This window comes from Puma concolor, chromosome E4 (genome assembly GCF_028749965.1).
Source record: "Puma concolor isolate L17-30 chromosome E4, mPumCon1.1.hap2, whole genome shotgun sequence".
In the NCBI taxonomy this organism is placed as follows: domain Eukaryota; kingdom Metazoa; phylum Chordata; class Mammalia; order Carnivora; family Felidae; genus Puma; species Puma concolor.
In genome coordinates, this window is record NC_141683.1 from 51,524,363 (window position 1) to 51,539,628 (window position 15,266).

Consider the following 15,266-nt stretch of genomic DNA (forward strand, 5'->3'; position numbering starts at 1 on the left):
CCCCCGGCTCTGGGCTCCCCCTGAGACCCTGGCATTTCCCCTTAAACATACGTGACCCACCGTAATAGCATTAGACCTTTAACTGAGTATGCAGTCATCTTCCATGGAGTTTGGTCCATTCATTATTTTTGGTTAAGCACACTTCTTGAGATTCAGATGTTCTATTAAAACACTGAGTGTGGAAAAAACCCACTTGACTACGATAGAAGGAAGAATGGATATCGTGTGACCAACTTCAGGTATAACAGTATTGTTTCAAAGAGAATTATTGTACGGTTATAAAAAATGGAATAATCAACTAAATAATAAACAAAGCTGTTAGTAAGTGTCAGGTGTGTGGATGTTACCTTGTGTCTGTCAACAGTCAGAGTGATCTGGGGGGACCCACCGGGGAACTGCTCCAGTTTCGAACGTTACACCTCAGGTGCCTTACAGCCCGCCATCTGAACCAAAACAAAAAGTTAAACACCTCACAGCCAATTATAAATGTGTCGTTAGGCGGTAGTGATTCTCATCTTTTCTAGCACCATCCAGATAATTAGCCAACGAAACGTATTTACTGAGTATCTACCCTATCTCACACACGATGCCCGGTGCCCAGCGTGTGCTGCTGAGTTAGACAAGCTGCTTCTTCATCGCAGAACCTGGCATCTTATGGAGAAAGTCAGACATTGAGTCCATCGTTACCGGAGTGCAGAGAACCATGAGAGAGAAGTACAGGATGGTGGGAGTCACTACTTACCTTTGGGTGTTTAAGGCCAATGTTGCAAAAGGCCCTCCCTGATACTTGCCTGTCTTGTGACTCTATAGAGGCATTTGGGGTAGGGTAGCTGTATGAAATGCTTCATGGTGCTCAGTCCAAGCACTCAACCACTTTTTTTCCCTCTCTACCACATAACTTTAGATAGATGTTCTCTCTCCTGCCACTCATTATCCCCAAAAAACAGATGTTAAGTGTCTGCACACTTAGCAGGCCCTCTCACAAAGTAGTGATGAGAGCAGTTTCCCCTATACAAGCAGGAACTATCTGGAGGTGAAGACTGTGGCAGTTTTCACACATGGCCACAAATTGTTCAAAACCCTCCCCCTAGACGTGTGTTCTACGGACTCTCCCGTTGAAGCTGGGCAGGTTGACTGTTTTAACCAATAGATTATGATGGAAATAATGCTGTAACTTCCCAGCCTGAGTCATAAAAGGCCCTGGGGCTTCTGCCTCCTTCTCTGGAACTCTTGCCTTTGGAGCTCTGAGCCACCGCATAAGAAATTTGAGGCCACCATGCTGGAGAGTCACGTGTAAGCACTGTGATCCACGGCTCCAGCTGAGCCAGCCTTCTAGACATTCCTGCTGAGGCACCAGACATGTGACTGAAGCTGTCTTAGACCCTCAAGATTAGTCTCTCTGCCAGCTGCATACCACCCAGCAACTTCTATCAATGTCACATGGAAGAGAAGAATCACCCTGCCAAGCCTTGCCTGAATTCCTGACCCCAGAATTATGCAACATAATAAAACAGTTATTGTTTTAAGCCACTAAGGGGGTCTGTTAAATAAAGGGGATCGGATCAGTGGCCAAAAACAACCTATTCCAGCCAGCCAGTGACGGAGCATCGAGGTTGCCCTCCCCTAGGCATGAACTCACCACAAAAAGGAGAGGAAAGTGTAGTAGAAAGTGCGGGTTGGGCTATGTATGCATAACATGCTGAGTCTCTGCTCCGACAGAGGAGAGCAAAAAGAAAGATGGCCACTTCATCCCAATACATCTGAGCAGGTGAACCTCAGAAACTTACATGGAAACCCTGGGTTGAGGGGCGGGGATGAGTGCTCCAGGGCCAGCAAAAGAAAGAAAGAGAAAGGAGAAGGCAATTTGGAATCAAAAAGAGCTATTGGAAGGGAAGGGTTTCTTCCAACGACAGTATTTGTCCCTTTGCATTTGGAACTTCCCGGATGTGATGTGCATATCCCACACCTAATGCGTGCCAGGCACTTGTGCCAAACGCTTCACTGCAAAATAGTCTTCAGTCTTCACGGGAGTCTTGTGAAATGACTACTCTTAAGCGGAAAGCAGAGTGTCAGAGACTTGATACGACGTGCCCAAGGTCACAGCTAAGGGCAAGTACAGGCATTTCAACCACAGGTGTCTGACTCTCACCGTGAAACCATACTGCCACTGCCTCCTAGGAGTTTGTTTCTCACTGTGTTTCCTAGAAAGGGAAAAACTCCTCCCGTTGAGATTTTTCCAGGTCGCTGGCCTGTTACCCTATCTCAGGCAGTAGGAGAGAAGGTGGCTGGATCGGTGCAAACTTAACCGCTACCGTTAAGAAAACAGCTCAGAGTGCAAACGAAGCACATTGTCTCTTTTTGTTTATTTGGTCTCGGCTTGGTGTGTTGTCTGTCACATGACTGTAATGCAGAGCTAAAAAATTGTGACTCCTGCTCTGTCTGTTCGGCATAGCCCTGTATTGGGCTTTAGTGGTTCTTTGGCCTGGTCTCTGTGTTGCACATACGTGCATGGTGACACCCGATATCTGAGAGAGAACTTGGGGAAAAACCTCCTGCCCCTTCAGGGCAGCATCCTTTGGCTTGTTGATTCAGGCCCAGCTCTGATTTTGATAACTTGCAGCCTCCAACCCTCCTCCCGTCAACAGTGCCTAATTTATTGTGCCAATTAACGAGCGGTTTAGTGTCAAATGAAACCTCAGCATTCTGTAGGATAGCTGACAATTTCTCTGGATATATGTGGGACTCCAGGATTTGGCTCATGTCTGCACTTTTCCAAAGTGAGGAAAAAAAAAAAAATTCCTCCTTGTTCTGGGACTGTGCAGTGTAGGCTATAATTGGATTGATTCCTGTAAGAATGGGCAGGTTTTGACATCATGTTTCACCAAAAGTGCCCTTTGTTAGAGTTTATGAATATGCCTGTTGACACAGCGCTGTGAATCGGGATTAACCGATCCCTTACAACCTTTCCGGGTAGGAGAACCTCAGCTATGTTCTGTGCTTAACAGTTGGGAACAACTTCCTTTGTTTAGAAGGATTCAGATGTCAAGTGACCCTGAGGCTATTGCTGCCCCATGGGTCAGACAGTGCTCTGAGACCTACTGGCTTAGAGATGAAACGACCTCACACAATGCCCTGGTGATGTCGCAGGACCTAAGTGCCCAAGAGTAAGGCTAGATTGGACATGCCCTCACTGCATTTGTCCTGGTGACTATTGAGTATAACATGGTAATGCCTACAGTCCTCAAAAGCCAACTGTCTGTCCTCAGATCCCTTTTCCAACCTTCTGCTGCTCTGCTCCGTGTCACATAGAGATGACTCTATTATAAACTACATTTCCCAGACTCTCATGTCAATAGGCTTCCAGTCCAGTGGGATAATAGAGACACTTGGAGGGGGTCCAGACAATGGAGGCGCTTGGGGGAAGACTGGAGGACAGGAGGAGGGAGCAAGCCAGGGTACTCTCCCTCTCTGACTTTGATAGTGTCTCTAGCATCTCCCTCATGATTCCAGCTGCCTATCTGGTCTCAGAACTCCTCCAGCTCTGCCATGATTACAACTCCCTTCCGGTGGCGCCACCTCCTGGGCTTTGGCAGCACTATCTCATCTTCTCAAAGCACGAGCTGCTTCCTGCTGCTGCTCATCTTTGGGTTTCCCCACAATTCTCTATATGCCCTTTCTTTTATTCCAAAACCTTTCTAACTGGAACTTCCTCTGTTGCATTACCTAAAATGTGTGCCGTTTCCTGACTGGGTCTTAATATATACTTCAAACCAAAAATTATTACATATATATCATTTGGCACAGGAATGTTGTAGCTCTTTAGGGTGATGATCTGGAAGATGAAATTTTGATGCTAAAAGTAAAATTTCTATGAACCCTAAGATTGATTACAGGGTTGGAGAATAGGTTTCTACTTGAGTGCTAAATTTGGCCAAGTGGTAGTGGCTGCCTGTGATTTGAAAAGAATTCTGAGGATGCATCTGTATCTAGCCAGAGAGAGTGATGAGATCCATGATCAGTGCCTCACGTGGGTATGGAAATGGTGAATAGTAAGATGTGTGCCATTCTTTTGTTCACCCTAATTAGCTGAAGCAGAATTGGCACAGACTATCTGAAATCGGGACTATTTAGGAAAATCTATGATGTATGCATCATATATCGTATATAAATTATGATACGTCCAAAAGTGAATACAGGTTCATTGTGCACTGATAATGGAAATAGAGAACAAAAAACACATTTCTGAGGCCTTCTGGCCCCATTACTACATAATCAATTTCACAGCATTTTACTTATGTTTTCTGAACTGCCATTTTCATTTCTAAATCTGTATTTTAAGATAGTCTTAATGGTGTTGATTTGGTATGTTAGGTGGCATAAAACGAAGGATTTCAAAGTCTTCATCTGTTTCTGCCACTTGAGCAGTGTATCAGTTAGGATTCAGTTAAGATTTCAACAGGGAGAATTTAATATAGGGATTTGTTTAAAAGATACTGGAGGATCAGAAAAGCGAAAATATTTGAAACCCCAAAATAGCACAGAGGTACTAATAATGACTGTAGGAAGCAGCCCCTACCCTTGGGCTAGAAGAACAAAGAGGGGAAGTGGGTTTAACAGAAGCTGGATGCCCCCGAGGAGGAGAGGTTCTTTGCCCAGTGCTGGAAGGTTCTTGTGAGAACATAACGAGGCAGGTTCCTCGAGCACATGTAGATAATGGAGACAATAATGCGGGGCTATTACCACGGTGAAAAGCCACTGGTAGGATGGCATAGACACAAACAGCAAGCAGACAGGAAGGAGCCAATCCCATCTCCCTCCACCTTCTTTCCAGTCTCCTCTCCTGCCCCCTGTGGACAAAACCTAACATGGAACTGACAGACAAAAAGGAAGCCATGTTTGCAGTCTTCCAAAAGCAGCATTGCAAAGCAGGATACAAAAGGGTGGGTTTGAGCTGAGACACAGTAGCTAAAAAACCACACAGGCAGCCTGAGGCTTGCAGGAGAGGATGCTTTTGAAAGCACTTAGCACAATGCCTGGAACACACCTCGTAAGCATCAACAGGGGTACTCCCTGGCCCTCTTCTGTGCCCCTTGGACACTAAAATGGAGCCAGATTTGTCCCTGATGTTATCAGTAGCTTTCTCTTGATAACATCGACAACATAGGGTGGCAAGAAAACATGTTCTAAGTTCATATTTATGCATTCTTTTTTATGTGACAAAAGATCCTTTCGTATCTTTGAAACGGAGCTTCCTCTAAGAGGGTTTATCCTGTTTAGTGAGATTTCTTTTGTTGCTAAAGAGGCTGTTGTTGTTGTTTTAGGTTTACTTAATTTATTTTGAGAGACAGACAGAGACAGTGATTGGGGAAGGGGCAGAGAGAGAGGAAGAGAGGGAGAATCCCAAGCAGGCTCCATTCTGTCAATGCAGAGCCCAGTGCGGGGCTCAAGCCCACAAACCGTGAGATCATGACCTGAGCCAAAACCAGGAGTTGGATGCTTAACTGAGCCACCCAGGTGCCCCAAGAGGCTCTTGTTTTTAACAGCAAGTAACGTGTGTTTATTGCTTATTATGTCCCAAGCACTGAGCACCTTGGCATGGCTTCTCTTGTCTAATCACCCCAACGAGAACCCTATGCACAGATGCTGCGACTGTCTACATTGAACTCAGAGGAAACTCAGAGGTCGTAAGTAATTTGCCCAAGGCCACACAGCAGCTAAGTATGCGAGCCACAATGCATCTTTGGGTTGTTGGTTTGTTTTTGTTTTTTTTTTTAATGTCTATTTATTTATTTTGAGAGAGAGAGAGAGACACAGAAAGGGAGAAAGAATCCCAAGCAGGCTGCCGCCCACGCGCCCCTCACAGTGTGTCTTTTTTTTTTACCGCATGCTGCCGTGTGGCTCGCTTGAGCCACTTTCCGTCACCCCTGGAACCTGGAATCTGTCTTAGGTCACCACGGTGAGCGAACTGAACTAGCAGCAAAATTTGACCGTTCTTTGATCTATTGTTTTGTTTTGTTTTGCCGATGAGGGGGTTGCGGTGTTTCTTGCATCCAGCACAGCAGACACGGCAACCTTTACACATCCGATCGTGCCTCTTCCCCCGGGGTCACTGGCACGGAGTCAGTGCCTGCCGTGGAGAAGGCATGACGGTGGCACAGGGCCTGTGCACTTTCAAGGCTCCTTGTGACACGAGTTTGTTGGCATTCATGGAAGTGGGACTCCTCCCTGAACTCCCCTCTGAGCCCACGGGGTTTTGATCTAACTGCTATAAGGCGTAGGTCTCATCCCCACTCTCTAGCCTGGTGGTGTTCTCAGACAGACCATTCAGCTGCTCGGGTGTCTATACAGTTACAGAAGGGAAGCGTTCCACGGCACTCTGTGGCTTCCATGTTATCTGTTGTGTCTACACCAAGGTCTGACTGAAAAGGCCAGTCAGCCCCCTGGACCCTCCGAGCCGTCTCACTCCCGGGTATCAGCCAGGGGAGGAGGTCTTGATCCTCACCCTCTAGGCTCTGTGTCCCCGGGCAACTGGGGAGGGATGTGAGGAGGCCCGTGACGGAGGTGTTGGTGACGGAGCTGACTGGAATGGGAGGGGGGTGGCATAAAGGAAGGGTGTTTGGTTGCCATGGCAACACCAGCAAACACTCCAAAGAGAGGGTGTGGTCCAGGACTTCACGAAGTGCCACCGGCCTGGAGCAGCCGCTGGAATGTCTGAGTGTGGCCGCGTTCCTCCCCACAGAGCCCGGGGCCAGGCCACCAGCAAGGACGGCCGGTACCTCTCAGGAATGCTCAGGATGAAGACGGGCATGGAAAAGACAAGCAGGCCTCCCAGGTGTGGGTTTTCCTAACCCCAGCCACAGAATGGGGGCCTTCCAGAAGAAATTTGGAAAACTCCACAGAGAGCCAAAAGCGACTTGATCGACAAATTGGTTTTTTTTCCCCCAAAACTCTGAGGCTGACATTCTTCAGGGTATGAGCAGGCACTTTGAGAGTTCTTCCCTGCAAACGTTCACTCCTGTTGCCGCCTGCCCTCCTCTTCCAAAGTGGTGTTCTCACCGGGGACACGGACCTGGGATCTCAAAACCCTTGGTCTGATCAAACAGAAGACGGGGTCTTGGCACGGGTGGGCAACGGGAATGTGGGTGACAGTGGGATGAAGGGGCAAGTCTGGAGAGATGCGGAAGCAGAAGAGACGAGACCACAAAGGCAGTGACGGGGTGAGGCCAGCGGGACACGAGGAGTAGATTCAGAATATGTGAAAGCTTGAGGTCAAGGCAGGGTCTTGTGTCCAAAGCCCAGGGTTGGATGAGGCTTTTGCCAGCAAGGAGATTCGTGAAAACAAAGAAACAAACAAACCTGGTAAGAATGTGACCGTGAGCTCAACGGCTGGCCGGCCAAGTTGTCTATGGGAAAGAAGGCCTGGAAGGCCCGCTAAGGCCTGGAAAACGAATATTGCCAGAATTGGCAATTGGTAATTGTGACCTTGCTTTCACCCCCAGGTCTTGCAAGACTTGCAAGACCTGCAAGACCTTGCAACTCTTCCCTTCTCCAAATTCAAGTCTTTTCTGTCCTATTCCCTCTTCCCCTCAGCCTTAACTAGCTTAGAGGAAATTCCCACGCAAAATATAGCAGGAGTGGAGACTGGAAGTAAAAGTGGTGATATTTTAAGTGTATCTGAAATGCTAATAGGGTGATATTTGGCACTTCCTTGGTAAAGAAGGAAATTCATTCATTAGCAAATGTTGATTATTAATAATTACTTATTGCACTCCAGGTAAATTGGCTCTGTGGTACATACTTTACGTTCACTATAGTTAGTCTGCATAAAACTTCTTTAAGTTGGGAACTATGGTTCCATTTTACAGATGGGAAAACTGAGTCTCAAGCCACTAACTTGCTCAACATCACTCCACTTCATCTCAGGTCAAGATTTTATGCTTTGAGAAAGGAATTCACATGGAGCACACTTTACGTGCCAAGCGCTCTCAAGGGTTACAAATGTTACCCAATTGAATGTGCATAACAATTCTGCAATATAAACGCATCCCCCACTTTGCAAATGAGCCTTGAACGGTTCAGTCTTCTAAGTTCTCCATGAGCTGGGAGCCCATTCTAAGTCTTGATTCGGAAGTCTATACTCTTTGAAAGAGCTAGCATGAATATGTAAGTACCTGGAATGTACTTTGAGAGAGTCAAGGCTTGAAATACACGATGCCTTCGTACCTCTGGGAGCTTCATTTATATCTAGAGGGAAACTTGCTACTCTCCCCAAGCCATGAGCATTGCCTGGGGCCCTCTTTATTGCATGAAGGTAAATTGTCTAACTCTAAAATTATTATGGGTGGAGACAGATTGCTCATTTAATGAGCATGCTTCCCAAGCAGAGCTCTGGGACATGCTCTGGCATTAGCATTACCCTCTGAAATCATGGATAAATTACATTGTCTTGCTGACATCGTTTTTTTTAAAAAAAATTTTCCTTCCTTTAATACTTGGAATTGGGGTCACATTCTAACTATTTAATCTGAGGACTCAAACTGGCGCACAGCATAGCTTTAAATGAAATTAAATTTAAAACCTAGCCAAAGGTTCATAGAACACTTAATTGCACGCATGCACCGTGTGTGTGTGTGTGTGTGTGTGTGTGTGAGAGAGAGAGAGAGAGAGAGAAAGAGAGAACACAATACCAAGCAGCCCTTTAGAATAACTCACATCCTGGGCCAGAAAGTGCATGGAAACTCAAAAGCCAGCCAATCACCAATCATCATCCTCAATATTCTGCTTCTTCTGGTCTCTTCTGTATCAGGGACACTTCTGTTTACCTTGAGTAACAATACTTACAACAAACATATATGATATAAAATGCTAATTCCATGGCATGTACTTTATGTTCATTATAGTAAATCTGCATGAAAATTCTTTAAGTTGAAAATGATCATTCCATCTTAAAGATGGGAAAATTGAGTCTCCATCCATTAAGTAACTTGCTCAAGATCATTAAATTTCATCTGCCTGGTAGCCTCTTAGATTCTCTCTCTTGCTTGATCAGCAGTTACTGCTTCTTCCCAATCCTTGTGGACTACACATCTAAGACTGAAATGTGCATATCTGTTAGCTGGGCTCAAGCAGGCCTCAACAGAAAACTGACTGATGAACCCTGAGTTCAACAGTCAACTTGAAAATGAGTCATTTTGGTACTGTGCTCTCACAATCCACAATCTTCTGTGTTGCCCTGCTCTCACCATCACTTTTTGGGCTATTGTTAAAGAACCAATCAAAGCATAAATTTCAAGGGTCCACGGGCCCACCCACTCACCCACCGCCAACCCCAAACACAGCATCCTCTGTTCTTTTGAGCCTCACATCCATAAAAATCAGGGTTGAACTTAGTCTAGCAAATTCCAAGGCTTTATTCAGGCGGGGCACTGTGCAAGGCAGTGCCAGAGATTCCAACCTGAGTAAGATAGTGCTTCCAAGACAACCGTGGAGAGATGTGACATTGTGTCTTGCTCATGGTTGCTTGATCCCAGGGCCAGAAATCAGGCCTGGCCTACCTTTTTCAAGCCATGGTCTCTGATGCTGGTTGGCTTTCACTCAGATGAAAGCGTGCTGTTTTCTACTTCTTACAGGAGTCATCAAATGACCTAGTGCCGCTGAGTTCACTTGCCTTCAAAGAGTTTGATCTGGGGGGAAAGGACAAGAACACAGGTAACAGGACACCAGTCAACTAGATTGACTCTTCTAAGAGAGGACAGGAAGGGTTCATGGATTCAATACATCTCATCAAAGAGGAGAATGAAGAAAAGCTTCGTGAAGTTGGAGAATGGCAGAAAAGACTGAGGAAATGAAGTTTGAGGCACGAGGAGGCAGAGGGAAGGCAGTCCAGGGTAGGGAACAGGACAAGCACAGGCATGAGGTTCTGGGGCCACAGAGACATTACTCTTCAATGGGAGAGAGGGAGCCCTGATCAGAAACAGTGAGAAGTCAGTGCAGTGGGCCAGCTGTCTTGACACCAGTTTAACCAGGAAGGACATGCAGAGTCTATGACGTAACTTCACTGAGGCATCGGTGACCTGATGGGAGCTGAGGAATGACCTGGACCCCACGTGCCAGTGGGTTGGGGGTAAGAGGCAGGAGAGGGGAACTTGCCTGGAAACATCACTGTGGTCTGTTGAGGCGATGGCAGCCAGGGGGAGAGCAAGGCCAGTGGGAAGGAGGAGGACAGGTGAGAGTTCCACAGGAAAGGGGATGGCTTAGGTGCAAGCACAGACGAGCCGCTGTGGGAAACACTTTCCCTCTGAGGACTAGCCAGGGCCATCGTCGTGGCCAAGGAGACCCTCCAGGACCCCTCCCGATCCCCCCATCCCTTCCCTCATTCTGCCCCGGCCACATTGACCTCAGTGCTCTTCTGCAGACATGCTGAGTTCTGTCCCAGCTCACATCTGCCGTTCCCTGTGCAGACTGGTCTTCTCCAGGTATTCACCGGGGCTCCCTCTCTCACCTCCACGTGTCTCCAAGAAGCACGCTCTCACCTTCCCCACATGAACCGGCACTTCCCCACCCCCAGCCACTACTTGCCGCCTTACGGCACCTGAGTTTCCTTTGTGGAACTCCTCACCAGGGGCATATACGTTTCCAGCTGCCTCGTCTGTCTCCCACTTCTTTCCAAGCTCCATGAGGACAGAGACATTGTTCTGTTCACCACTGTATCCCTAGTGCCTGGCACAGAACAGGTGCTCAGTAAATATTTACTGAATAAAACAGGATCACCGGTTCTTTATTTTTTTGTTTCACGAAGGTCACAGCAGTCCGGATATAAAATATATGGCCCTAGGCGATGGTGAGTTCTTTCGTAATTAGATTGATTCATGACAAAGCAGGATAACTCATGGAGGAAAATGCTAGAGTGCATTAACAGTCTTTTGGAGACCCCTTCATGCCCGAGAACCTACAAAACTAAGGACTGTGGTACTTATGTTTATGGGTTTTACGTGTGTGGTTTCCCCAGACGGGGGTGTTCCATCGGAGCTTAGTGGGTTAACGCACAGAGCTTAGGGTCAGACTCTCAGGGTGCAAATCCCGACCCTGCCATTTGTTAGCCGGGCTGCTTTGGGCCTCTGTGAATCTCTCTGAAAACTTCTCATGTCCCATTTTTGTTAAGTATTCCACTCCTCAGTTACTGTCTGAATTCCCAAAGTGTGCGTCCCAGTGGTGACTCTGTTACCTGATCTGTTAAAAAAAAACTGCATAGACTTTATGGAAACTATATGCCAGTAAGAGACCTTTTATTTGCTTTTTCTTATTGCTGGTTTGAGGTTTCTGGATGTATAAATTTGTATACGATTTATTAAATTGAAATTCTCCTAAAGTAGAATAATATAATCAAATACTTCGCTAGGCGTGATGTACCCTTACTTTAACCATGGGACATAAGTGTCATGATTAAAAAAAAAAAAAATGATGTCCAAAGCATATTTTAAAAGCAAATGTGAGTGATTCATCTGTGTGACAATCTAGAACTGTGCTGTCCAATATGGTGTTCACTTAGCCACATGCGACTATTTACATTTAAATTATTGGAACGGAGTAAAATCTAAAATTTAATTCTTCAGTCGTCCTGGTCACCCTTCAGGCGCTCAATGGCAACACAGGACTAATGGCTATTAATTACACTGGACAATGCAGAAGAGAACATTTCCATCCTTGTAGAAAGTTGTACTCTTCTACAAACTTGATGCATTCAGCAATTTAATGTTTTTTTTTTTTTAAGACAATAACCAGTATTCCACATAGCTAGTGCAACTTCCCAGACATAGTCCAAATATCTGGAGCTTCCCAGTAGTTTTGCCAACTCCAAAGATTTCCCCTTAGCCCACTTCATTTTGCTCAGTGCCACTTTTGCCACCATCTCCCTACAATCCACGTTGCTTCTCTCTGAATCAGTAGGCTAGGACATCTGGCAGCCAAACCACACGGGATTCTCTTAGCTGCCCTGTCCTGAGAATATAATAATCATGGCACACATCTCGGAGACCCTCTGATGTCCAAGTATCACAGTGAGGATTTGAAGCGTCTTTAAAAGCCATTCAAAGGCACTTCCCTCGGGGTGTTTGGGTGGCTCAGTAGGTTGAGCGTCTGACTTCGGCTCAGGTCACGATCTCATGGTTCGTGGGTTTGAGCCCCGCGTCGGGCTCTGGGCAAACAGCTCAGAGCCTGGAGCTTCCGTTGGATTCTGCGTCTCCCTCTCTGCACCCTCCCGCACGCATGCTCTGCCTATATCAAAAATAAACATTAAAAAATAGTTTTTTAGAGGCACTTCCCTCATCTTCTCCACTGGCAAACTTCTTGACAGCTTAGTCTACACACATTGCTTCTGGCATTCCCTCCTTCCCTTCTTCCTGTCTGCACTGCTCAGGCAATGTGCTAGGCACAGGGCTGCAAAGGTAGATATTTAGGGAACTGAGGCTCAGAGAGGTTAAGTAACTAGATGACAGATCTAGTTAGTGGTATAGTCTGAATTCAAATTCAGATTTGTTGGGCACAAAAGCTTGAGCCCCTTGCAGATCACCAATGCTGCTGCCCACAGATTATGAGTCATTAATGCACCATAGGTACTAACCTTCAAGGTCCAGACTCAGTCATCCCTGCCCCTAGCCTCCCTCCAGCAGATCATCCACCAAAGTGGAAAAGGCATTAGCAGTGTTGAGTTAATACGCAATGTTTCCCAGAGTGGAGGCTACTTGGACACTTTAAAGAAGCTCTGGGATCCCTCTCACAGGTCATTCTTTTTTTTTTTTTAATTTTTTTTTATGTTTATTTCTGAGACAGAGCCAGAGCATGAGTGGGGGAGGGGCAGAAAGAGAAGGAGACACAGAATCCGAAGCAGGCACCAGGCTCTGAGCTGTCAACACAAAGCCCGAGGCGGGCCTTGAACCCATGAACCATGAGTTCATGACCTGAGCTGAAGTTGGATGCTTAACCAACTGAGCCACCCAGGCACCCCTCTCACAGGTCATTCTTAAGGTGATTGATTCACCACCAACAAAATCATTCCTCGAAGTCATTTGTGTCCTAATGCAATGTGACTTACTATTCAGAAAGCCCTCTGACCTGTGCATATGGAGTTGTGGTACGGGGAAATTCTGTAACTTTTATAGCCTTTTGTGAGATTTAAATATATGACTTGTACGTGTGTAAACATTTTTGAAAAGGCAACTGCCTTCTGATAGCAGTTATGGGGAGGAAAGGCAAATTGATACATGATTGGTGGTCATTAAAAAGTCAACACTCTCCCTTTATTTATTATAACTTTTTTTACATTTGAATAAATGACTTTCATGTGGACAAAGACAAAGGAAGCTGTCTATATTAAATTATCTTCAGAAGGAAATTTGATTCAAAGAATATTAGTAAATTGCCGTTACTCTGGACTAACTTTTCAGGGTTTAGAAATGTTTTTATTATACTGACTTGGGATTCTAACCAGACTTGTAGATTCTTTTAAGAATATACCCTGCCAGGGGCGCCTTGGTGGCTCAGTTGGTCGAGTGTCCAACTCATAATTTCAGCTCAGGTCATGCTCCCAGGGTTGTGGGATCGAGCCCCACATTGGGCTCTGTGCTGAGCGTGGAACCTGCTTAAGATTCTCTCATTCTCTCCCCCTCTGCCCCTCTCCCAGACTCATGCTCTCTTTCTAACATAAAAATTGAAAAAAAAAAAAAAAAAGAATGTACCCAAGGGATCATTAGCAGGTTGCTGAATGTAGCCAATCACACATACTTCCCAATGAGTTGACCACCAGACTGGATTCTGACCAGAAGAATGTGCATTCGACCCATGTAGACTCAGACCATGGCAGACTTGAAAATAGCCATCTATTCTCTAAACTAGTCTTACCTCATTCCAGACCCCAATACACAAGACGTAGGTAGATTTTATGGGCGTGGACTATTATGAGATACCGGATGTTCACCACCACACTCTTTTGTGTCTGAGCTAATCATCGGGCCACCTGAAATGTTATGGATCCAGAATCAGTGGTCTTTCTGGGGTGACTTCAAAAGAGACCCAAAGCCAGCTCTGGAGATACCATGGGGCTATTTGTAAGTGGAAAACCGTCTCGTTCCCATCCCCCCCCATGCTAAGCCCCTCATCATCTGGTTGGCCTGAATCTAAGAGTAGTGAGTCTCCCAGCTAACGGGTGACTCATCATGTCATTTAAGTTTGTCAATGGAAACCAGAGCTCCAAAGTCTCTCTCCAGGACTATCCCTGGGGAAGCTATTAGTGAGAAGGCAGCCTTGCCAGAAGTCTCAGGCCAGCTGTGGCCTAACTGGCATGTGCAGGGGCATCTGCTTATACTCAGGGCCTGGCATGAGGAGAGGGCCCTGGAAGAGCACTCTAGAAAACTCTCAGTTTTCCTACCATCAGCTACTAACAAAGCCACAAGGAAACCAATGAGCACCTGGAAACATAAACAGGTAAAAAGACCCTTAACTTTCCCACCTAAAACAGGTATGGGTTTGCTCTGGGCCTAGTGGGCCACATCCTGGAGTAGAATGCATATGGCATTCGGAGACAGAAAACTTGGATTCCCATCCCAAGCTGAACTTAGTTATATGAACTTGAAGTTTTCAATAATTTGACAGTTTCTTCATCTGTAAAATGGAAACAGACAAGGCTGATTTTGCTCTGATTTACCCACGGGTGGCAATAAAGCAGAAGAAAGCAATTTGTGAGATAAAGAAAATGTCAGGTAACTTTTTTTTTTTTTGCTCTCAAGTGTTTATTTCTAGTCACAAACCTCTCCCCCAAGTTCCAAGCACACATTCCCACCTATCTATTCCATGGGTCTTACCAAATGGCTAACAGGTGTGTGAAGACAACCACTCAGCCCTTCAGGCCACCGGAATGATGCCTGGCATGACCAGAGACCCTGGCAGGCTGCCCCCAGCTGCAGAGGCCTCTTCCTGGGTGCTAAACACGACTTCACAGGAAATTTCCAAGTAATTATCTACCTGGCCCTCCAACTGATTTTATCAAATAGCAAATATATGTGCTTTCTTCCAAAGACCACTCCTCCTGGCTTCCCTCTTCTGTCAGTGACGGTAATGTTCAAGGGTCCATGCTTAATGTTCAAGGCTTAACGCAAAGCCCTCACCTTTGACATTTCTCTCCACTTCTCCCCCTTCCCTTTCATGTCCTCTTCAACACCATTTTTCTTTTCCTTCTCACATCTCCATGTCTCACAGAACCAGGCGTAAAACAG